This window comes from Camelus ferus, unplaced genomic scaffold (assembly GCF_009834535.1).
Source record: "Camelus ferus isolate YT-003-E unplaced genomic scaffold, BCGSAC_Cfer_1.0 contig299, whole genome shotgun sequence".
Taxonomy (NCBI): Eukaryota; Metazoa; Chordata; class Mammalia; order Artiodactyla; family Camelidae; genus Camelus; species Camelus ferus.
The window spans coordinates 1,207,608-1,231,625 of record NW_022588424.1 but is presented as its reverse complement, the minus strand read 5'-3'; the positions used below and the strand labels follow the sequence as shown (position 1 = coordinate 1,231,625).

The following is a 24,018-nucleotide window of genomic DNA, read 5'->3' as shown; positions in this document are numbered from 1 at the left end:
TAGATTTTTTTTTTAAATTGGGGAGAATACTGCCTTATGTCAGCAGAAAGCAAGTATATTACCTGAAACAATTAAACCAAATATTTTAACAAACTCATTAATTTTGGAGTTTATTGCATTAAGGTATTTACAGCTTAGGTAAGGTAAGGTATTTACAACTGGGATGTCTTATCATTTTATTGAAAAATATAATGATTCAAGGACATTTCCTAGAAATAACATTTGTTAAATTTCTTCATGGTGGGGGATTCTCTTCAAGTACAGAATTCTAATTTTTTAAAATCATTTGAGTACCCTAAAAATAAGCTGATCATTCTTTAACAAGATCATACATTGATATAATATGGGTTACTTTTACTGTATTTCCATGTCAATGCTCCTTTAGTATTTGTGCTCCCAGCCTTTAACACCCACTAACTCTCTTTTTAGTTGCTATAGTTTTGTTGTTTGTTTGCTGTTCCCTGCCAATATTCTGGTCTTCCACATTCTTCACTGAAAATAGCAACATTTGATCTTTTTCTTTGTATCTTACTCCAGTTGTCATCAATAACCAACCAGGTTGTTTAAATCACCCAAAAGCCTCACCTCTCAAGTCCTTGACCGCCTCACCCACTGTGGTCTTTTCTTGTACCCCAATTCAGCTGCCAACTCACACACAGTCACATCCTTTTCATCAAATAAACACACCACCTTCAAAACCTCTACCACCACTGGTTATCTTTCCTTCTTAATGATTGATAGAGAGAGGGGGGAAGAGAGATAGATAGATATGCATATATGTATTATACTGTATTATATTATTACATATACTCCCATTTTACTATTCGTTAGCTTCACTACTACATCCAATCCACTGACATTTCACTTTTTCACAAGCCCTCACCTCTCATAAGTACTGCCCTCCATACCCTGTTGAGAACCTATGGTTTGTCATTATAATCACCCTCTTGCTACCTACTCAACTCTCTTGCCTCACTTGGCGTCTGTTATGTTCCTCTGCATAAATGCTAACGATGGTTAAACCCAACTATCTCTCTGCTCAATGCTTTCTCCATAAAGTTGAATGGTACCAGGGGAAAAAAACAGAACCATGTTGTCAGGTATAAATTTGAAAATCATAACCAGTGTTAGAATGGAAATCATAACCAGATAGTTGAAAGGTCTCTAAACAAGCCAAACATACTTCCAGGATATATTCATTCACCTACTTACCAAAATGGAATTCTAACATCGTTTCTCTCCTCCAGGACCATTATTCCCCCAAGACTCATATACACACATACATCAATTAATGATGTCGCCTCATATTTGGTGAGAAAATGAAACAACTAAAAAGAAACTGCTTTATCTTACCTCACTAATCTGCCACCGTCTCCCTCCCTGGATCTGTTCCCACAGTTTCTGGCTGTCCCCCCACTACAGTGGATGAAGTGTACCTTTCTTACCTAGCCCTCCACTTATGCTCCAGCCCCCATACCTTTTCTACTTCTCATAGTATCCATTCATTTCCTAGTAATCAATTTCTCCTTCTTTACCAAATCATTCCATCAATGTATACCCATTCTTCATTATGTCCCAATGACATCTATTCCTATTGACCCCGTACAACCTCCATCGAACCTGTGATCCACCTCAGTTTCTAGAGTACTTTCTGCTCCACTGCATGGCAAAAAAAACTGAACGGCTTATTTACAAGCCGTGGCATTTCTTCTTAAGCCATCACCTTTCCCCTACAGTTGATTCTTCTTGTCAAGGTTATTGGAAATCATCACCAAGTCCACCATGCTTCCAAATTTACTTGGCACTTTTCTATTTCCTCATCTTACTCCAATTCTTGGCAAGATTAGATACTGTTGACCATTCAATACTCCTTAAAACACACCCTTAGTTTTTGTCACTCCACATTCTTCTGTTGTTCTTCCTTATACACTAATTACTTCCCCCCCTCTTTCTTCCTGTCCTCTCCCTTCAAACTTGAGAAGATGAATTGTTCCAGGGTTCCTCCAGGGCCCCACCATTCTCCATCTCCAGTGTTTCCTTTGACCAGCCTATATATATTCCCATGGTTTTAAATACCATCCATGGAAGACCATCAGATTGTACCTCCATCATACCTCTCCACTGAGCTCTGAACTCTAAGCTGTAATTAACTGTAATTCTATGATTGACATTTCCAGGTGAATATCTGATCATCTTATCAAGCCTAAAATGGCCAAACAGAACCCTGATTTCCTCGATTTTATCCCCAACGTGTGCCTTTGCATTCCCCACCACCAATATCGCCACCAGCCACCCACTGCTCAGATACAACATTTAGCATCATTTTGATTCCTCTCTTCCCCATTTCCGTCCTTCCCCACATGCAATCCCTTAAAAAGTTACATCAGATTCAGCTCCAAAATCGACTTTAAATCCATCCACTCTTTTTTTCTCTCTCCTGCACCAGCCACTTTCAGTTGTAATCATTAACACCTGTGTGACTGCCCAGGCCTCCTGCAAGAGAGACCATTTCCACAGCTATGGAAGCTTTGTTTCCACAAAAAATCTGAACTTTCTTTTTAAAACATAAATCCTCCCATTTAGCACAAGATACCTCCCCGCAAGACACACACACAAGATATCATTTATTTCCCTTTGCACTTAGAATAAAATCTAAAGTCCTTACCACCACCTACAAAAGCCAATATGACATGACCCAGTTCCACCTTTCCAGCCTCAGGACCCACTACTCTCTCCCTAGCTTATTATACAACAGCACCAATAGCTCTGTTTTCACTCCTCAAATTTACAAAACTCTCTCTGCCTCAAGGCCTCTGCGTTTGCTCTCACTCCTGCAGGGAAGACTCTGCTCCCAGATCTCTGTGTGGCTGGTTCTGAATCACAGCTCAAATTCCATCTCCACAGAGGCCCCAGCTGTCTGCAACGTGTCACCTGCTTTAATTTCTTCATGGCATCGATCACTCTCTGATGCTCTCTTGTCCATCTTTTATGTTGTTTACCTGCTTTTTTCATCTGTCAGCTCTCTCTAGGCCAGGGACCTCGTGTATCTTTTTCATCATTATATTTCGAACCTAGACTATCTAGAGCATAGTAGACACTAAATAACTATATGCAGAAAGAAGGAAGGAAGGGAGGAAGGGAGGGAGGGATGGGGGAAGAAAGAGGGGAAATAAATAGGGTTTGATGATTTTCTTATGAAGGTAATGATACAACTACTTGTACAGTTTCTCTAACATCTCTTTCTAATCCTCTCAGCTAAATTTCAGCTCTGCAAGTTTATGCCTAAAAAGTACAGGGTACAGCTTAGCTCAGAGGCATGGCTCTGTTAAGTAAAACTAATCTGACAGGATCAGACCACTGGGGTTTGGTCATTCACATTCTGGATGGCTGGAAATGATAATGTGCCAAACCTCCTTGGGTACTCAGTGAACCACACTCTCCACCATGTCCCTACACACTCCAGGCAATTACCCATCTGGTTTGCTGGGCTCACCCAGCCAGTATTTGAAGGAGGTTTTTCAGCTGAAAGTGAATGGTGTGTGTCTGACCTGAAAGGCAGCCTCCGGCAGTCACTGCATCCCAAGTCTACTTTCATCTGCAGCCACTCTCTCCAGACAGGAGTCAGAATCCTCCCCCAAAGCAGGACAGTTGGAGACAGAGGAGGAAAAGGGAAGCCCAAGGCAGGAGTCGGGAGACCTGGGTTCTGTCTCGAACTCACTGTGGGACTAGATACAATCTCAGAACTACTCCAGGTTTCTGTTTCTCCAGCTGCAAACTGTGGGGTTCACACTAGGTAACCTCTAGGAATTTCTTCCAGCTCTAACATTCCAGACTTCTAAACCACAAAGTGGTAAGCATTTGCTGGGTTGCAAATTCTCCAACCCAACAAGCCAATCTGCAACGTGGGATGAGCGGTGATACATTACTGGTAGCTGGGTTTCTTATATTTGCCCAGAACCTCATAATTACAAGGTTACCATCACCACACCCTTTTGACATAGATGGGTGACAAATTCTAATTACCCTGCCTTGCTGGAGGTGGAAGGAAGACACAGAATGATTAAGTGACTCACCCTCTGTTTACCAAAAGCAGCGGTCTGGTGGAGACTAGAAATTCATGAACTTGCAAGGCCACAGGAGTTCTGCTGGAGCATACAGATGCTTTGTTTTGCTTGTTTTTTCATTCTGAAATAGATGAAAAACACTGAGGATTGCATTCTTCTTTCTGAACGATTCACTGCTGTTAGTGCTAATGCAATTGGATAAAAGAGAGAAAGTTCTATTTACTTCAACAAACAACCTAAGAAAATCCTGTGTGGGCAGGCAGTGAGGTATATGGGGGGAGTGTGGACTTTGAAATAAGAGATACTCATCTTTGTTTTGTGAGCAAAGAATATTCTAGGTATTAAGAAAGCACAAAAAGGATAAAGATGTATAAGACTCAATTCCACTCATGGCTCTGCAAGATACTTCACTCTCTGAGTCTCGGTTTTCTCATCTGTAAAATGTGATTGGCAGAACTGGCCCACAATTTTCTTGCAAGGATGATATGGAGGAGAAATGACAGTTACTCCCACTGTGGTTCCTCAATTTATTAGCAATTTTCCTTCCTCCCTTAAGAGGAAACAAACCTACCCACACACTGTACCATCATCCCAATGAAGAACAACCAAGAGCTACTAGAGCAGGTGGTCCACCGTCCATAGGGTTATAGGATCCCTTGGGATCCCTATTTCCAGCCTCACTAATGGCGTGCTGTGTCATAAAAATGAACAACTGTCCCTGTGACTCCACCCATAACAGTGGGGCTAACCAAACTGTCCCAGGGAATATTCTAGAAGGAAGGGTCTTCCAATTAACAATTAAGAAAGGGATCTGTGAATGGCTTATAAGCTCTTGGACATAAAATGCAGACTCGGTGCTATGATTTTTGGTGAGCAGTCTTTCATGTCACACCCAAATGTCTCTAGTTGTCTGAATAAACACTTCAGTCCCCTGTCCATCAGCTGGTCCCTGTCATGCCACCAGCAAGGTCAACTGTAGACTTGAGGATAAGAACAGAGACAAAAAGGAGGGAAGGAAGGCAGTTTGCCAAAAAGGCGAACATCTTATCTCAGCTTGTTTCCTTTTCTTTCCCCTCAGAGATTTGGAGAATAACAGTTTCCAATATCAGGCTTCTGTCTTTAACCAACATTGTTAAAAATAAGGGACTTAAAATGACATACAAGAGAGGTCTACACTGAGGTGGTCTGTGTCCTTTTGGCAATGTAGAAGGGGCTTTGGATGCTGAGATGGGAGAAGAGCTTTCAGGGCTGCCTCCACTACCAGTGGGCTGCGTGATGATCTGTATGACAGTGAACTCCCACAATGACTGAGACTCAGTTTCCCTGCCTCTGTATAAGTCGGGTAAGAATAAATTGTCCCCAAAATGCTTACAGCATGAAAGTCCTATGAATTCTGGAATAATGGACATAGACGCTAACACACAATATCCATACATGCCTTATGTTCACAGTGGGGGGCCAGTAGGTCCAAGGATTCACACTATCTTCGTGGCTTCTGACAAGGCATTGTTCATTTTTTCTCAGAAGTAGGAATAACTTTATCCCCATGGAAGAAATATAAATATAAGTAAGGACAATGTACTCCAAATATCTGAATCACTAACAAGTTTTCCAGGTATTTTAGATTAAAAAAAATCCAAGGACCACATTTTGAGAAACTCTGGTCTAGATGTGCATATCCCAAACTTAACCAAGAAGAAAACAAAAGGCAAGAAAAGACATTTATAATATTTGAAAGAAACCAGTAATAAAAGTACCACTTACACGTGATTATTATCAAAAAGTAGAGGGAAATGTTCAAAAATACAGATTCCAGGGCCCTACTCCTTATCTACTAAATCAGAACTGTGTGAAGGGAGTACAAATGGCCAAGACACAGGTCTATTTGCAAAGCCCCTAAGGCGGTGCTGCTGACTGCCCAGGTTTGGGAAAACCACTGGTAAAAAGCAAAGCCTCAGCAGCCAGGTCTGGCAAGCATGTCAGGCCCTCTCCTCAGTGCCCAGCAGAAGTAATCTCTCCTCTCACTCGTGAACATCTGTGATAATCATCGTGGAGAGCGGGCTTGTTTGTTAATGGAAGGAAGAAAAGCTATTTACCTAGTTTGCAAGCCAAGAGACAGCTTAATTAATGTCAGAGCAGATACAATTTCTCCTCTCCTGGCCCTAGGAACACACAGGGATGACGAGAGGATTTTTAATTAATGTTTGAAAAGCATTCTGAGATCCCTGGATGAGAGGCTGCGGAGAAGGGCACAACATGATTATTGTTGTTATTAATAGTAGTTGTATTAATAGAAATAATGAAGTTCTTCAAAGTGATTTTTTTTTTTTTTTGAGGATCTATGACATCCATTGCCAGTGTATTTCTGTGGCAAGAATTTTTGGAGAGAACTAAAGAAAAAGGGAAAAAGATATAAGGAAAAGTAAAAATGCTTTTTTCCCATTCTTTTTCTTACCTATCAGAACTGGATAACATTTTGAGGTTCCAATAAAAGAACTCTGTGAAAAATCCTTCATATACCTTTCCAAGGTAAGTTAAAATACAACTATTAACTCTATGTTGCCAAACAAAACAAAACATAAATACAAAACAGAAACAGACTCATAGACATAGAATACAAACTTGTGGTTGCCAAGGGGGTGAGGGGTGGGAAGGGACAGACTGGGATTTCAAAATATAGAACAGATAAACAAGATTGTACTGTGTAGCACAGGGAAATATATACGAGATCTTGTGGTAGCTCACAGCGAAAAAAAATGTGATAATAAATATATGTATGTTCATGTATAACTGAAAGATTGTGCTCTACACTGGAATTTGACACAACATTGTAGGATGACTATAACTCAATTTAAAGAAAGTTAAAAAAAATTCTATGTTGCCAGTGAAAGATGCTGGACAAACATAGTTATGAAGGAAAAGAACTTAGGGTTGGGAAATAGATGTTTTAAATTTTCAGCTTATCATTTGCTATTTACTGACTCACCATTTACTAATTATTTAACCTTGAGAAAGTCACATTGTCTAAGTGTCTTTATTGGTAAAACTGGGAGATAATGAAATATATTCTACCCAGCTCACAGACTAGTGAACATGAATGGAAATGACAAATGTGGGAAAATTTTATGTCTGTAAGTTATACAGATGTTATTGATGATGATGATGATGATGGTGATGATAATGATGACAATGATTTCACCAAAAATCAAACTGCAAGATGAAGAAATGAATGTACATTCATTATGATGGATTTTTTAATATATTTTTTATGTTATGAAGTAAAATTATAGTACAAGGCTTACAATAAAAAGCAGCTTTAGGAAGCTTAGAAATTAAAGAGATCTTCAAGGTTCACAATGAAAAGCAGCTGGCCCCTGCCCATCCTTTCCACTCCAGTCCTTATTCCAAGAGATGCTCCTTTTCAATTCTTCAGCTGTTTCTTTTGATGTTTATCTTTATACTGCTAATTAAAATGTTGAGCTGTTACATCTTGCTTTGCACATATTTTAGACATTATTCATTTCCTATCATAAAAGTTACAGTAACTTTCTTATACTACTACCCTCACTTTACCCCCTCCTTTCTATGGATATAGTTAGACTGACTTTTGCTGAAATTGATATTTACTATTTACATCATTACTACTGCATAAAAATTATTTATTGCTAAGCCAACTAGCATACTGTTATTACATCTCTCTTACGCAACTCTTTGTTTTTCTTGGGGTTATTAATTGCCTAACATTTTAATTTACTTAATTTCTATCTATTTCACCCTGGTTATTTCCATATATCCTTCCAGAGCTTTTAACCTCCTCTTAATACTGCTATATTTTCCACATTGTCAAATGTATCAGATAATATAGTATTTCTTTTTTTTTTAAATAGATATTTCCCACCTGAGCTCCCCAGTCTTGGCATTGTAATTGAACAACAGCATGGTAGGACCATGAAAATAGTAATAAATCCTTGGACCTATGGGCCCCCAGCAATGTGAATATAAGGCATATGTGGATTTGGTGCATTAGCTCCTATGTATTTATTCCAGTATTCAGTAAGACTTCAGATCTAGTAAGCACATTGAGATTAATTATTCCTATCATATTTATCACACAGAGGTAGGGAAACTGAGTCACAGAGACTACACTCTCTGGTAGTGGAATCAGACCTGAGGGCACTATCTCTCAGCTTTAGTTTTGCTAAAAATGACTGCTATCATTTGTACTGTAAATGACAAGCATATAAAAAAGCTGCCACCAAGAATACTATACCTAGCAAAGCTGTCCTTCAGAAATGAAGGAGAAATAAAGATATTTCCAGACCCACCCCTCCAAAAAAAGCGAAAGGAGTTCATTACCACTAGACCTGCCTTACAAGAAATGCTAAAAGGAGTTCTTTAAGTTGAAATGAAAGAATACTAAGAAACAATATAAAAATATATAAAAGTATAAAACTCATTGGTAAATGTAAATTTATAGTGAAATTCAGTAATAGTAGGGAACTGCAGTACCCCACTTTCAACATTGGAAAGATCAACCAGACAGAAAACCATAAGGAAATATTGCACTTAAACTGTACTTTATACCAAATGGACCAGACTTATACAGAACATTTCATCTAACAGAACCAGAATACACATTCTTCTCAAACTCATATGGAACATTCTCCAGAACAGATCATATGTTGGGACACAAAGAAAGCCTTAATACATTTAAGAAGATTGAAATCAAGTATCTTTTCTGACCACAATGATATGAAATTACAAATCAATAGTAGGAAAAAACCTGAAAATTTCACAAATATATAGTTATTAAACAACACCCTCCTGAACAACAAACGAATCAAAGAAGAAATAAAAAGTGGTATCAGAAAGTATCTTGAACAAATTAAAATTAAAACATAATATACCAAAATGTATGAAATGCAACAAAACCAGTTCTAAGAGGAAAGTTATTAGATATTTAGCAATAAATATCTAAACTAAGAAGAAAGATGTCAAATAAATAATTTTACACCTCAAGGAATGTTTTAAAACAGACAAAATTAAGCCCAAAGTTGGCAGAAGTAAGGAAATAAGAAATATTAGAGCAAAAATAAATGAAATAGAGACTAGAAAAATACTAGGAAATATTAATAAAACTGAGTTTTTTTAAAAGATTAAGTAAAATTGACAAAAATTTAGCTAGACTCAATCAAGAAAAAAACAGAAAGTATTCAAATAAACCAAATTATAAATGAAAGAGAAGACATTACAACTGACACCACAGAAATACAAAAGATTAAAAGAAGTTTCTCTGAACAATTGTACACCAACAAATTGGATAACTTGGAAGAAAATTAATAAATGTCTAGAAACATACAAGACAGAGTAAATCTTAAGTGTTCTCATAACAAAAGGAAATGGTAATTATGTTAGGTGACAGGTGTTAATTAACCTTGTTGTGGTAATTATTTTGCAATATATATGTATCAAGTTATCATGCCATACATCTCAAACTTACATAATGTCTATTATATCTCAATAAAGCTGGGGAATATTTATTATATCTAAGACAATGTGGTACTTATATAAGTATAGACATATATAGCAATGGAATAGACTTGAGAGTACAGAAATAATTCTTTACCTTTTTGGCAGGGGTTTCAGGTCAATTCAATGCGGGGAGTGGGGGAAGAAAGGTGTTGAAATAATTGAATATCCACATGCAAAAGAATAAAGTTGTACCCTTACCTCACAAAATATACAACTATAACTTAAAATGAATCATAGCCCTAAATGAAATTGCTAAGACTATAAAAATCTTAGTCAAAATCTTCAGAGTAAATCTCTTTAATTTTCGATTTGGCATTGTTTTCTTGGGAATGACACCAAAAGCACAAGCAAGAAAAAGAAAAAAAAATAGACAAATCAGACCTTAACAAAATTAAAACATCTGCGCATTGAAGCCCACTATCAATAGACTTATTGTGATTATTTCTCGACATATAAAAATATTAAATCATTATGCAGGTACACCTGAATCCAATATAATGTTATATATATCAATTATACTTCAATTTTAAAAATGCATGCTATCAAGGGAGTGGAAAGACGATCCACAGAAAGGGGAGAAAATATTTATAAATCTTATATCTGGTAAATGTCTTATATTACATAAAGGACTTGGACATGCACCATTAAAAGACAAATAATCCAAGCAAAATACCTGAATAACCATTTCTCCAAGGAAGATATTCCCCCAAGGAATGTTCAACATCATTAGTTATCATGGAAATGCAAATCAAAACCAGAGGTATTACCTCACATCCACTAGAATTGTGAAAATAAAAAAGACAAACAACAACAAGTGCTGGCAAAGGTGTAGATAAATTGGAAGCTTCAAACATTGTGGAACTGGAAAATGATTCAACTACTTTGGAAAATGATTTGGCAATTCCACAAAAAGTTAAACATAGTGTTTCCATATGACCCAGAAATTCTATTCCTCGATACACATCCAAGAGAAGTGAAAACATATGTCCACACAAAAACCTGCACACAACTGTTCATAGTACCATTATTTATAAAAGCCGAAAAGTGAACACCTTAATGACATTAATTGACAAATAGGAAAATAAATCATATTCATACAATGGAATATTATTCAGCTATAAAAAGAAATAAATAATGATAAAAGCTATCAGTATTTCAATGATGAACATTAAATACATTAAGCTAAATGCAAGAAGCCAATCACAAAAAGCCATATATTGTATGATTTCATTTTTATTAAATGGACAGAACAGGCAAATCCACTGGGACAGAGAACAACAGGTTATTAGTTGTCAGTAGCTGGGGGAAGGAGGGAATGTGGAGTTAGCACTAATGGAGTTTCATTTTGAGGTGATGGAAATGTTCTGAATTAGACACTGGTCCGACAGTTGCACAAGCTGTGAATAAATAGACCACTAAATTGTACAATTAAAGACCCTCACACAGCTTATCATATACTAGCTATGACATGTCAAAATCTATTAAGAGATTATGGAAAGACAGCAGTATTCTGTGTCAGTAATAATATTACTCTGTAATAAAAAATTAGTTTCTTAATAACACATAGATTTCCTTTATTAAGAATTTTGTAGTAAACATCCTTTTAGCCTAAAACCCTATTGTTGCTGAATAAATTTACCTTATTGAATGATAATTTGTTTCATATTCACTATTTAGATCTCTTCAGAGAACATCTGTAGAAAAAAGAATTTTCACCTTGAGCTTATCTGTGCTAATTATCTAAAAAGTACATGTATGTCTGTAAGTGTGTACATTGGCACAGAACAAAAAAGGAGAGAGAAATTCACTTTATCATTGTCATCTTTTTCCTAATAATGTAAAATGTCATCATTTTCACCATTTTCCATGTATTCACTGAACAAACTAGTTTGGGAGTTGTATGGATGTATCACTGGGGTTTTCAAACAAAACGTGATTCTTAGACACAGGACTCCATTCTCTCAAACAGTTCTACATCACAGAAGAGCAATGCTGAGGGCACAGTCTATATCTGGATAGTTTTCTGCAGATACAATATATTCTAATTAGCACTTTCATCGATAACTTTCTTTATTCTTGATTACTGCCTGAATTCCAAAAGTGAATCTCAGCATATCAGCTCTCACTCAAAACCCTTGGGATGATGTTTAGACTCAAACTGCCAGAAAGAAGAAAAGAACAGAAATTTGAGGCACTTTCACCACTGCAATCAGCATTCTTAACACTAAATTACAAAGGGGAAACAAACTTTACCAGTGAAGGAGAAAGATAATACTTATGGTCATCGAGTGGTTATCATTCTCAAATGTTGGCCCACTGAATGGTGTCCAAAATATATGGAGAATCTTGAGGGTTTGGGCTCCTTTAGCTTTTCAAAACAATGACATCATCTCACAAGAGACAGAAAGGAAATGCCACCCAAGGAATTATAGCCTTTATTTAATATCCTAAAGCTAACTCAATATTACTGTGATCATTTTGTTGTAGCTACTAGTAATAACTTGCATTTTTACCATGCTGCATTCAAAGCACTTTTACATTTATTTAATTTTATTATCACAGTCATCATCCTCAGTCAGAAGAGATTAAGTATTATTAGTATCATTTCCCAGATAAATAAAGTGAAATGCATTTTAACTTCTTGGCTTGACAGCCTATTCACAGACTCTTATACCTTTCTCTTCCCGAGACATTTCTTTGTCAAATACCACAAAAACATTTGGAATGTAAACCAGTGACTTAAGCATATAGGTTCTAATCTATTCCCTAATAAGCATTCATATATTTTTCTGACTAGTTCCTTAGAACAATTTATACCCATTTTTATAATAAAAATATGCAACAAAACTTTAAGTCCAATTGTATGCTATAACATACAGTGTCCTGAAGACTTAACACCTGGCCTCTAAAGGAAGTTCAAAAGAGCTAGCCACCAACTCCGGAAAGCATCCTCAATTTATGTTTAAGTTTGTCTCTTAGATAACACTGTCTTTATGAGGCATTCTGCACCACAGATTATTTGTGCATTTCTTCATGAAAATTGGCCTAGGATATGACAAAATGGGATTGGTATCACATTTAATAAATCTATTAAGCAACTATTCTAAAAACTTGGGAGAATGAGAATGAGAAGGTGGTACTTCAAGTCTTCTTTTAGGATAATTTTATTAAAGGAACATATAAACAGTATTTACGCACAGCCTGTATTTGCATTTATTATTATTTGGTAAATATTTATCATTTACTTCTAACTATGTGTCAGGTTTATTCTTGTCACTAAAACATAATATTAAACAAGAAACAGAAGGTCTTTGCCCTCATATTACAGGAAGTGGAAATGAAAAATAAACAAATACAAATTTAAAATAATACTGCAGAGTGGAAGCTTATAGAGAAAGAACTAAAATGTGGTAATGTAAGAGAATAACTGAGTAGATATTTTTGATTGGATAGCTACCTCTGCTGAAAGTGAGATTTAAATGAATATTTAAATGACCAGGAGAAACAAATTGAGCAAAGATAATGAAAGATCACCACAGTGTTCTAAAATGGAATGGGCTTGTAGCTTTTCTAGAAATAGTCTTGGGGTTTTTTGGGTTTTTTTTTTTTTCAGTTAATCTCCACCCCTCATTACCTTTTTTTGTGTAAACTAGTCCTTCATTGAAAGCAATCTATGGCAAAGTTGCAGAATTTTCTTTGGAGAATAAAAGATGGGTATGTATGTGAGTGAAAAAAAAAATGGAAAGGGCATGACTTGGTGAAAAACAAAGAGAATCCCACTGCGACTAAATGATTAGTGGTTACCAGATGATGTCAGAGAGCTAGGACAGAGCCAGATTAGATGGGATTTTCGTAAACTAGAATAAGGGTTTTTTGTGTGTGCTAATGGGAAAGATCTAGCATGGTGGGAATGGTGGGAGAAATGGACAGAGGGGTACCATAACCCAACAATATGATACCAGCTCTCACTCACCACTCTTGTTTTATCCACTGTTTAGGGGGGTGACTGAATTGGTGTACAAGTATACTGATCACCCTATAAAAATAACAGCGGTGAAGATTTCTAGTAAAGATAGCTCCATTAGTTCTGACTTTGATGAAAACTCTTTGCTCCAAACAGTAAGCAATAATACATAAAGATAAAAACAGAAATACAGAAAAGTTACAGACATCTCAAAATCAAGATAAAGATCTCCTGAATGAAAAGGGAGAAAAATAAAAAGTGGTCAGCCGGGCTGAAGCTATGAGCTGTAAACCTCTAAGTCTGAGAAAGAGAGTGACAGCCTGCAGAAAAAGGGAGAGAGAAACCAGGTTATTACTTGAAGCAAGAGGCTTTGGTGGGGCTATTTCCTTTTTTGGATAAAGGACTGAAATACATTCCCAGCATTTGTCTAGAACAGCGGTTCTCCACTGAAGGTGCTTTTGTCCCCCAGGAAACATTTGGCAATGTCAGGAAATATTTCAGTTGTCAGAATTGGGGATGTCAAGGTGCGACTCCAATCTAGTGAACAGAAGCTAGAAATTCTATAAAACATTCTACAGCACACACACAGACACAAAAAGCACCCCCACCACAAAGAATTATCTGGTGCAAAAAGCCAATAGTGCTAATATGTAAATAGCACAGTATTGAGTGCCAAGTCTCAGTAGGGAGAAGCCTTAGTCACTCAACCTCTAGAGACATCAAAAAACCCAGGCAAAGTCTCTCAACCAAAAACTAAGCCCAACTCTCCACTGGCTCAGTGATTGGATCTGTGACTTCCCCAAAATCACTTAGAAACAGCAGCCACAAAATGAATGAGACCTGCTTATGGACTGCAGCCCTAAAAGTCAATCACTAGACCCACAGGAAGGGAAGAGTGGGAACAGAGGAGGAGTCTGAAGGAATATCAATTCAAAATGAGACTTTCAATCAAAACTCCAAAACATGTGAAGAAATGCTGAGAAAGACAACAGAACCAACAATTAGAAAATGAATTTGCTTAAAATGTAACTAATTTAAAGGAAAAATATGATAAAGATTAAAAACCAGTATACTTACAATGATCAACAGGCAATAAAAAAAGTATAAATACTGTCAAAAAGAAACAAAAAAAGCAAAAATAAAACATGAAGAAGTTGAAATAAAACACAAATTCCTGAAACGGATTTCATACAGGAAGGGACACAAAGAGAACTGGGCTGTGAAATGGTGGAATTCATTTAGAGCACAGCAAACTGAGAAAAAAGGAATTTAAAACGTGAAAATTCATCTAGGGAACATAAAGGATAATTTTCAGGTTCCAGGATGCATTGTGTAAGAATTACAGAAAAGGAAGAAAGAGGAAATGGCTGAAAATTGGTATCTATGAAGGAGAGCTGAGATTTTTCCAAGACTGGAGAAAGACACAAATCCTCTAATCAAAATGTACTCCAAATTCCAAGCAAGATAAGTAAATATAAAACTACTCTTAGAGGTATCATAGCAAAACTGGAAAACATCTAGAAGGAATATAAAATCTTAAAAATGACAAGGGAAGACAGTGTTCCAATCAAAGTAGGTAAATTCATCTATGAGATAGCCAATAAAAATAGAGTAATATCTCAAATAGTTAAGGAAAATTCTTGTCAGTTTAGAACTTTATACCCAGTCATACCATCTTTCAAGAGTGGAAAAGACTTTTTAATGCATACAAAGAATGTAAGAGGTTATCTCCCATAGATTCTCTCTAAATTCTAAATGATATTTTTCAGTAAGAAGAAACATAAACAGGAACACCCTTGAGTTCCAGATATATGTAGAGTGAATGTAGGGCTGTATTTTTTAAATATAAGACCTCATTCACACATATTCAATCTCTGCTAATAAACAGGACACCAATAAATTTGGCACAAGACCCTAGTCTCTGTCATAAACAAATCTCCTATAAACTTAATCGAAGATGAGTAATAATCAGGAATGTGCTATCACAGGATCTACTCAGAAATATCATGAGGCAAAATAAGAAAAGAAAGAGAGAGAGACAAAGAGACAAAGGACGAAACAAACAAGCGAGGGAGAGAACAGATGAAAGAGCTCACTGAAATATTATGATCATGTATTTTGTTATGACTTTAAAATTTCTGAATCAGTTCTACAAATTTAGAGCAAAAGGAGATTTATAAGAATTTGGAGAAACTATGGCAAGACAACAAAAAGTGAACATTTGAACTTGCAAAGATCAGAAAAGAAATGGAAAAAGAAAATAAAATGACCGCACAAAAACAACAAAAACAAAAATAAAAAGCCATTTGGAAGTAGCCCAAAAATAATAGCAAAGGACAGAGGACATGATGAATCAACTGAAGAGACTAAAATTAAAATAAAACATTAGAGACAACTATTTATATAGAGATAGGCAGAAAAAAATCCAGCATATGTTTAACTGGCATCCCCAATAAAGAGAAGCAAAATAATAGAAGAAAGAAATTTAAAGCAAGAAAAATGTTCACAAATTAAAAACTTCAGTCATAAATTAAAAGAGTATATCATGCCCTAGGAAGTATTAATCTATAACAATCAACAGAAAAACATCTACTAAAATCGTTGGATTTGAAAGGTGAGTAAAGAATCCTTTGGACAACCAACAAAAAATTTCAAGTCATCTAAAAAGAGGTAAAAATTTAACAGATCTCAGACTTTCCAGAGCAATTCTTAATACGAGAACACTGTAAAGCAATGCCTACAAAGTTGGGAGAAAGTGTGACATAAGAAATAATCAAACTCTGGTTCAAATATAAAGGCAAGAGAAAAGTAATTTTTTAAAATGAAAAATTAAAATACAGTCCTCAAGAGTCTTCTATAGAAATTACCAGAGAATGAACAACAACAAAAAAAACCTGGGGCACAAGAGTGAATGCTGAGTATTGAATCTATTTTACATAAAGTTAAAATAATATGGAGACTATATACAAAAGAGAATATAAATGGTGACAACCATGACTAAGTAAATAAATCTGATAGGGGAAGGGAAGATGAAAGGCAGTGAATATGCATGGATTTCTTCATCTCTTGTCACCAAGTATCAAAAGATATTACTCAGATACAGTAAATCAAATAAAAGTGGCATAAATATATTTAAAGACATAAAGGCAACATTAATAAAAAAATAATATATTCAACAAAAAATTGTACAGCAAAATAGAAAGAGATGAAATGGAGAAATAAAACTACTAATTCCATCACTGCTTATAGAAAGGAATCAACAAGTAGAGTTGTTGGTTCACAAACTGGCCCCCCAACACACAGAGAGCAAGGAGAGACCAAAGAAAGAGGCAGGACGCTCCAAATTGGTTAAATATGCGAAGGAACTTACTTAAGTGGCTTGTCTCGGGCAGCTGCAAGACGAGTATGAGACAGGCTGGGACCTGGGACACTTTGCTGCAGTGCTTACACCTGGACAAACGTCTTGTCCAGAATACAAAGAAACTATAAGGGACCAAAAGTAACTAAAAACACACGGGCAGTCGGGGCAAATTATAAACTGTAAGATACAAAAAGACCGAACCGGAACTGCCGCTTCTGAGGTGCGATGAGCAAAAGCAGAGCACTGCGCATGATCCCTGCCGCCCACCACGCACCGCCGAGGGGGTGGGCCGCCAGCCTAAGCCACCCCTCCGGCCTCACCCACCTACCCACCTCCACCCTCACGCCGTTTAAACGGCCAGCTCCCTCCCTCCCCAGCCTCAGGGAGCAAGCAAGGGCACCCGTTACTTGTTCTCGCACCCTCGCTCCCTCGTGCTGCAGCACTAGCCCAGTAAAGCCCTGCCTAAATTCGTCTGGCCACTTACCAATTTCTGTTGATTAAAGAGTCCAAGAACCCGGGTTGGTAACAAGTAGATTCTCTACAACTGCCCATTAGACTCTTAAAACTTTATGTACAGGCCTTAAAACGAGGTTCGGTCGTGTGCACAGTCTACGTCGTCTCAACAACGCACTGCTCTCTGGAGGCTCCATCTTTGAAAACAGCTCCCGCTAAGGGAACGTGGGCAAGGTGTCCGTTCTAAGGAGAAGGGAGGGGGCAGTGCCTCCCCTTGCCGGGGTCCTGTTCGAGGGTCGACCAGTGGTCACATCTTCTTCTTGTCCTCCTTCAACAACAGTTCAATGAAAAAGGAATTGCTGATTCAAAACAATGGCAAGTGGCAGGAGCCAGCAGCCGGCTGCCTGCAGCCTGCATCCCGCTGTGTGGGCGCCCACCACGCCCTGCTCCCCTGCTCGCCCTGGAAGGGAAGAGGCAGGGCACTGAGGGCCAGTGACGTTTGGATGCTGTGCGTCGGCCTGCTCTGCTCTCTGTGCATAAATTCACAGACAAACATGAATGAATAACAGTGGGAATCAGCAATTTTGCTGAAGGCAGCTTTGGGAGATGTTGTTTACTACAGTCTGCCTGAAGTTGGGACAAAAATGAACAAGAGGAGTTTGGGCTTTGGAAAGTGTGAAAGCTGCTAGTGAATTCTGTTCTCCTCTATCAGGAGAAGTAACTGAAATTAATGAAGTTCTAGCAGAAAATTCAGGACTTGTCAACAAATCTTGTTGGGAAGATAGCTGGCTGATCAAGATGACACTAACCCTTCAGAACTAGATGAACTAATGAGTAATGAACCAAATGAGAAATGCATAAAAATCTATCAAAAAGTAAAAATGGAACCCCTACGTAAACTAGTTTGAAACAAACAAAAAAACCTCTGAAAAAAATAGATACACAGAAACATACAAATCATATCATCAAAGAGGGAATACAGAAGTGTTGACCTGAAACAGATAGACTGCCAGATACTTCTCCAGCAAAGATGGATTTATTCAGGATAGCAGATAATTGCAGTTAAGGTATGCAACCATGAGTAAACTCCCCACACAGCACCAAGGAAAGAACACTTTTATTGTGAGGGAAGGGAAATTGGGAGGATACTGTAAGCAGAGTCCATGGCTTTTCACTAGCTGAGTCCTTGCCAGGAAAGAAGAGGAGCCTGTCTTCCTCCTGTTGGGCTCTGCTATCAGTTCAGGCCATGAGAGCTCCCCCTTCTGGTCTCCCAACTGTATTTAATTGAGGTTTCTGTTGATTCATTTTTACACAAGCAATTACATATGACAGAATTAAGAGCAAATATATCTTATACAAATAAACACACTATGTGTTTTGTATATATAGTATGTCATAAGAGTATGTTAAAAGAGGAGAGCAAAGCAAGATTCAATTCGCTGAAACATTCAGAAGACATACTGACCGAATCTAGGCTTCCCTGGAAAAGCAGCCTGATACAGGTAGTGAATTTGGGGACGTAATCACAAGGATCAGGAGTGACAGACTAAGAAAGTTGGAAGAGGGAAATGATGTGTCATGAAGCTGATTACCCCTGGGGTAGCTGGGCATGATCCCACTAGGAGCTCTGGGCAGCCAATGTGAATATACCTCAGAACTGTCCACCCAAGAAATGGGAAAGGAAAATACTCATCCACTATCTCCTGTCCTCCATTAGTCACGAATGTTTCCCCATAATAAGAGTTCAGTAGGTACGTACAGATATGTAGCTTTGTGTTACAGACAAGGTGAGGTGGTCAGATTATACAGCTAGAGTAAACAGTGGGCCAAGAGAATATGAGGCAGGGCACAGCTGTGTCTGATGCTCATACCTAAAAGAAGTGGTCGAAAATAAAACAACTTGGCAAAAGCTTATTGGGTAAATGCACATAGAGGAAAAATTCAGACAGCACTGAATTTAGAGCAAATACTATTAAAAGGTACAATTCACAGGGAAGATCTAAAAATTACAAATGTCTTTGCAACAAATAAGACGGTCATTCCCATAAAACACAAGCAATGGCAAATGCAAGGAGAAAGAGACAGGAAATAAGATTGTAACAAAATTTTCAGAAACAACTCTGGAGTTCAAAAGGAAATCAAAGTGAAATAGGCAGAATATATTTTGAACATAACAATTAAATAGGAAAAAAGAGAGTGTAAAAGAGTTATTCATCAAACTAGTAATTGGCCCTGATGCTTTCATCAAGAAATTCTACCAAACTTTTTAAAACTGAGATATAATTGACATATAACAATAGTTCCAAATCTATAACATAATAATTCAATACTTGCATATATTGCAAAATGATCACAATTAACCTAGTTAACACCCTTCACCACATATAGTTACACATATTTTTCCTGTGAAGAGAACTTTTAAGATCTATTCTCCCAACAACTTTCCAGTACAACACAATATTATTAACTATAGTCACTAAGCTGTGCATTACATCCTCATGACTTATTTATTTAAAAAACCAGATAGCTCCAATACTATTTCAACTCTTCCAGAAAAAAGGAAATCACCCAAATAAATTTGATGAAGCAAATATAACAATGGTACCAATCCTGAAAAAGCACCCACAAAAGAGGAAACTACAAACCAATTTCATTTATAAATATTTATGCAAATACCAAAAAAATTAGCAAATGGGATGCAGCAAAGTTTTTTAAAGATAATAAAAATATTTTATTTAAAAAGTATTTAAAATAGTATTAAAAATAATGTTATATTTTAAAAAAATAAATGGTAGGGAGGGATAAATTAGGAATATGGGATTAACAGATACACACTACTATACAGAAAATAGATGAACAACAAGGATTTACTGTATAGCACAGGAACTATATTCAATATCTTGTAAAAATCTGTAAGAGAAAAGAATCTGAAAAAGTACATATATATAACTGAATCACTTTGCTATATACCTGAAACTAACACAATATTGTAAATAGGCATACTTCAATTTAAAAAAATAATAAATCATGATAATATATTTTATTCAAAGAATTCAAGAATAGTTCAATATTAGGAAATCTATTTATATAATTCACTACATTAACAGCTCGTAAATAGAAAAATCACACAAAAGCTACATAGTTGCTGAAAAAGCACTATAAAATTTAACACTATTCTTCATAAAAATTCTAAAAAAGTAGATTCTTCTGTGTATATGTGACTGTATACACATTTATGTTGGATAGGGAAACACAACTAGAAAATTTCTCATTAAAGTGTAAGAGCAAGACTTTTTTCCCCATTAATATTTAATATTGTTCTATAAGTGGTCAAAAAAAGAAATGAGGTATAAAAACAGGAAAAACAAAGGTAAGAATTAGCATTATTTGAATGAATTAGCTATGTATTATTATTATTATTATTATTATTATTATTATTATTATTATTATTATTATTATTATTATTATTATTACTTAGAAACCTCCAAAAGAGTCAAGTAAAAAACCATTTCAAATAGTAATTTTACTAGGTAAAAATTACTAATTTTACTAGGTAAAAAAAGATATACAGAAATCATAAGGTTTCATAGATTAAAAACAACCTAGCTGACACAATGGAAGAAAATCATTAGCATCCTAAAAGATAAAATACGTAGAAAATGAATTTACAAGAAATGAATACGATCCAAAGGAAGAAATCTTTCAAATGGTACTAAGCAATCCCCAAAAGACAAACACTATATAGAATCACATTCTGGAATATGTATTAAGAGGATGTCAATTTTCCCTATATTGATCTATATACATAATGAAATTCCCCCTTAACAATACCCAAGGTTTATTTTTAACAAGTTGATTCTGATATTTGTATTGAAAACATTAACAAGTAAGGAAATCCAGGAAAAGTCTAAAGGAGTAATTAATTAATGAGAAATTGTACTACCATATACTAAAACTTATAAAATTACAGAACTTAGCAATACTGATACATTCAAATAGAATTTAAATCATTAATAAATTTAAATCTAATAGAATTAGATCATTCAAATAGAATTTAAAGCCCAGAATTGGACCTAAGTCAAGTATATGATAAATGTGGCATTTTATTTCAATGAGAAAAAGGTAGATTATTCAATACACTGTTTTGAGATACCTGGGTTGCCTACCTGGAATCCTACCTTGCACTCATATGGAATATAAATGAAGGATAGAGCACAGAATTAAATATCAATTTTGTAGAGAAGGCCTAAATGAAGTTACGGGAGAATTTTTTCTTTATAATTTTGGAAGAAGGTCTTTCTAGGTAGAATACAAAGCTCAGAAGCCCTAAATATAGAGATTAATAAATGTGATCAGTTATTTATCTACTTGGCAAAAAAAAAATCATGAATTATATCCAAAAAGGGACTATATATTGAAGGAAATATTTGATATTCATTATGCAAAGAACTAATTTCTCATTCCTTGAAATACTTTGAATCCCTAAAATTCCACAGAAAATGATTTTTAAAAATACAAAGAATTTAAACAGACAAGACGTAAAAATAGCTCTTAAATATGTGATAATTTTTTTAATACCCCACTGAAAGGGATCAGAATATACCACTTTGGCATGTTGATTATTTGAGCTGAAGACAACTGAGATACAGCAGACATAGGAAAAGCTTTCTGCCCTCTCCCTATCTGCCTAAAATACACATTTCCTGTGAGAACAGTACCCTCCCTGGACCTGGAAGAGGAGAGCCCATTTATCATCAGAAATGAGGAGTCAATGCTGAGATGACTCTACACAAGTAGATCTTAATAAAATAACCCTCATCTTTGATATATTTCCCCCATATTTCTTCATATATTTCCTAGTTTCTTTCATACATTCCTTATTTACTCTCCTACAATTTACTGAAACCCTCTTAGAAAAACCCAAACTCTCTTTCTTTTGACAAGTCACTTCTTCATAATTTATCATCCTTTGTTAAAATGGTATATAAGCTCCCAAATCTAACAGCTTATTTGGGTTTTAACTTGTTTTCCATTAAACCTCTGTGTGCATAAAAATATTAAAATCAATAAAATTGTATGTTTTTTCTCCTGTTAATCTGTTAATTTAATTTGCAGTCCCAGTTAGTAAACCTAAGAGAGTAGAGTTTTCCCTCCCCATACCACTCACAAGAAAAAAAAAACCTTAATTTCAAAAATATCAATTTAACTTATATTAACCAAGATAAAAAATAACTTTAATAACATACTGAATTCCTGAAAAAGTAGAAAGTAGGTAGGTCCAGATGTGAGTAACTTCAATAAAAGCAATTGGGCCCTCTCTCTTGAAATTAAAAATGAACACACTCATTTTCCCAGCAATGATAATCCTAGAAATTGCTCCTATAAATAAATATTGAAATTAATCACTTACAAGAATATTCATTGAATTATGATTTGTAATAGAAAAACGTTCACTAGGAAGCAAACCATATAAATAATGGCAAAACTTATTATACAATGGGATGAGATGCGGTCACTTAAAAAAGTTATTAGAATCCAAACTGACTGATAAGGAGTGATTCTTAGGATGCATTTTAAGTGGAGGAAAAAAAACCCCACCAAGGCTGCGTATAAGGGGAAAAAGGAATACGTACATGTGTACTCATATACACATAGGCAGAGTATATCCCTGGCAGGGTCCACTAGAACTAGCAAAAGTAGTTACTGCCTTTAAGGAAACTGAGTATCTGGGGGATAAGTAAGATATTTTGAATTTTGAATTACACTTATGCATTTCCTATTGACAAGATAAAATTTAGAATATGTCATATATGCTAACTTGCACTGTAAAATAAAGCTTTACGTGGAGTTTCTGAAATGTATTGAACCACAGAGCCATGTTTTAGTGACTATATAGTGGAAACTGTAACTTTTTCCTGATGTCTTCTTCAGTAAGAAATGATCTTTCCTTTCTCATTCATCATATGGTACATGCAGTGGCAGCACTTAGAAAGTAAGGACTTGTATTATACTCACCTACATTCATGTCTGCTCCACCCCCTTTAGATGACAAGGTCCTTGAAGTCATTCCTAGCTCCTTATTCATCTTATTCATTACCAGCATTCATCATAGTGCCAACATTTAGGAATTTGTTGAAGTGACACATCCCCCACCCTTACATTTTACATTGGAAGGAACACTCCTGGGAGAGGGCTCAGGGGTGCCACAAACAGGGACATATGGCACGGCTCAGTTAGGCAGGGGCTGCCCATCCATCCAGAAGAAATCTGACTGCCCAGTCCCCTTGGTTACCCTGACTGGTCACTTGACTATTCAGCAGCCCTTATTATTGTAATCCCTCAGATGGCCATCTGCTCTGCTCACGTGGGAGAGCTGGCCCCAGGGAGAAGTGCTCAGCTGCCCTGCATCCTCAAATCAGGTCAATTACACCACTGCTCCTTAATTGCTCATGACGGCTTGGCTATTGTGTATGAAGCATCAGTAATTTCCAGTTCATTGTGGCTAAAGATTCTGGGCTAATGAAGGTTTCAACCTGTCCCCCAGGGTCCCTGGCACCACTCAGCTTGTACATGTTGCACAGCATGCTGGGTTCCATTTCACACCCTTTCGGCCACTGAATTTCAAGCTAACGTCTAGTTTAAAA

The 24,018-nt window shown here is 36.2% G+C and overlaps 1 long non-coding RNA gene across 1 annotated transcript in view; it reads right to left on the bottom strand.

The window, feature by feature from the left end:
- Positions 1–4,021: 4,021 nt before the first annotated feature.
- LOC116662528 overlaps positions 4,022–24,018 on the bottom strand; it is a 176,355-nt gene continuing 156,358 nt past the window's right edge. Inside the window, exon 3 of the long non-coding RNA XR_004318491.1 lies at positions 4,022–4,185. This is a non-coding gene — a long non-coding RNA (uncharacterized LOC116662528). The remainder of the gene's footprint in view (positions 4,186–24,018) is intronic.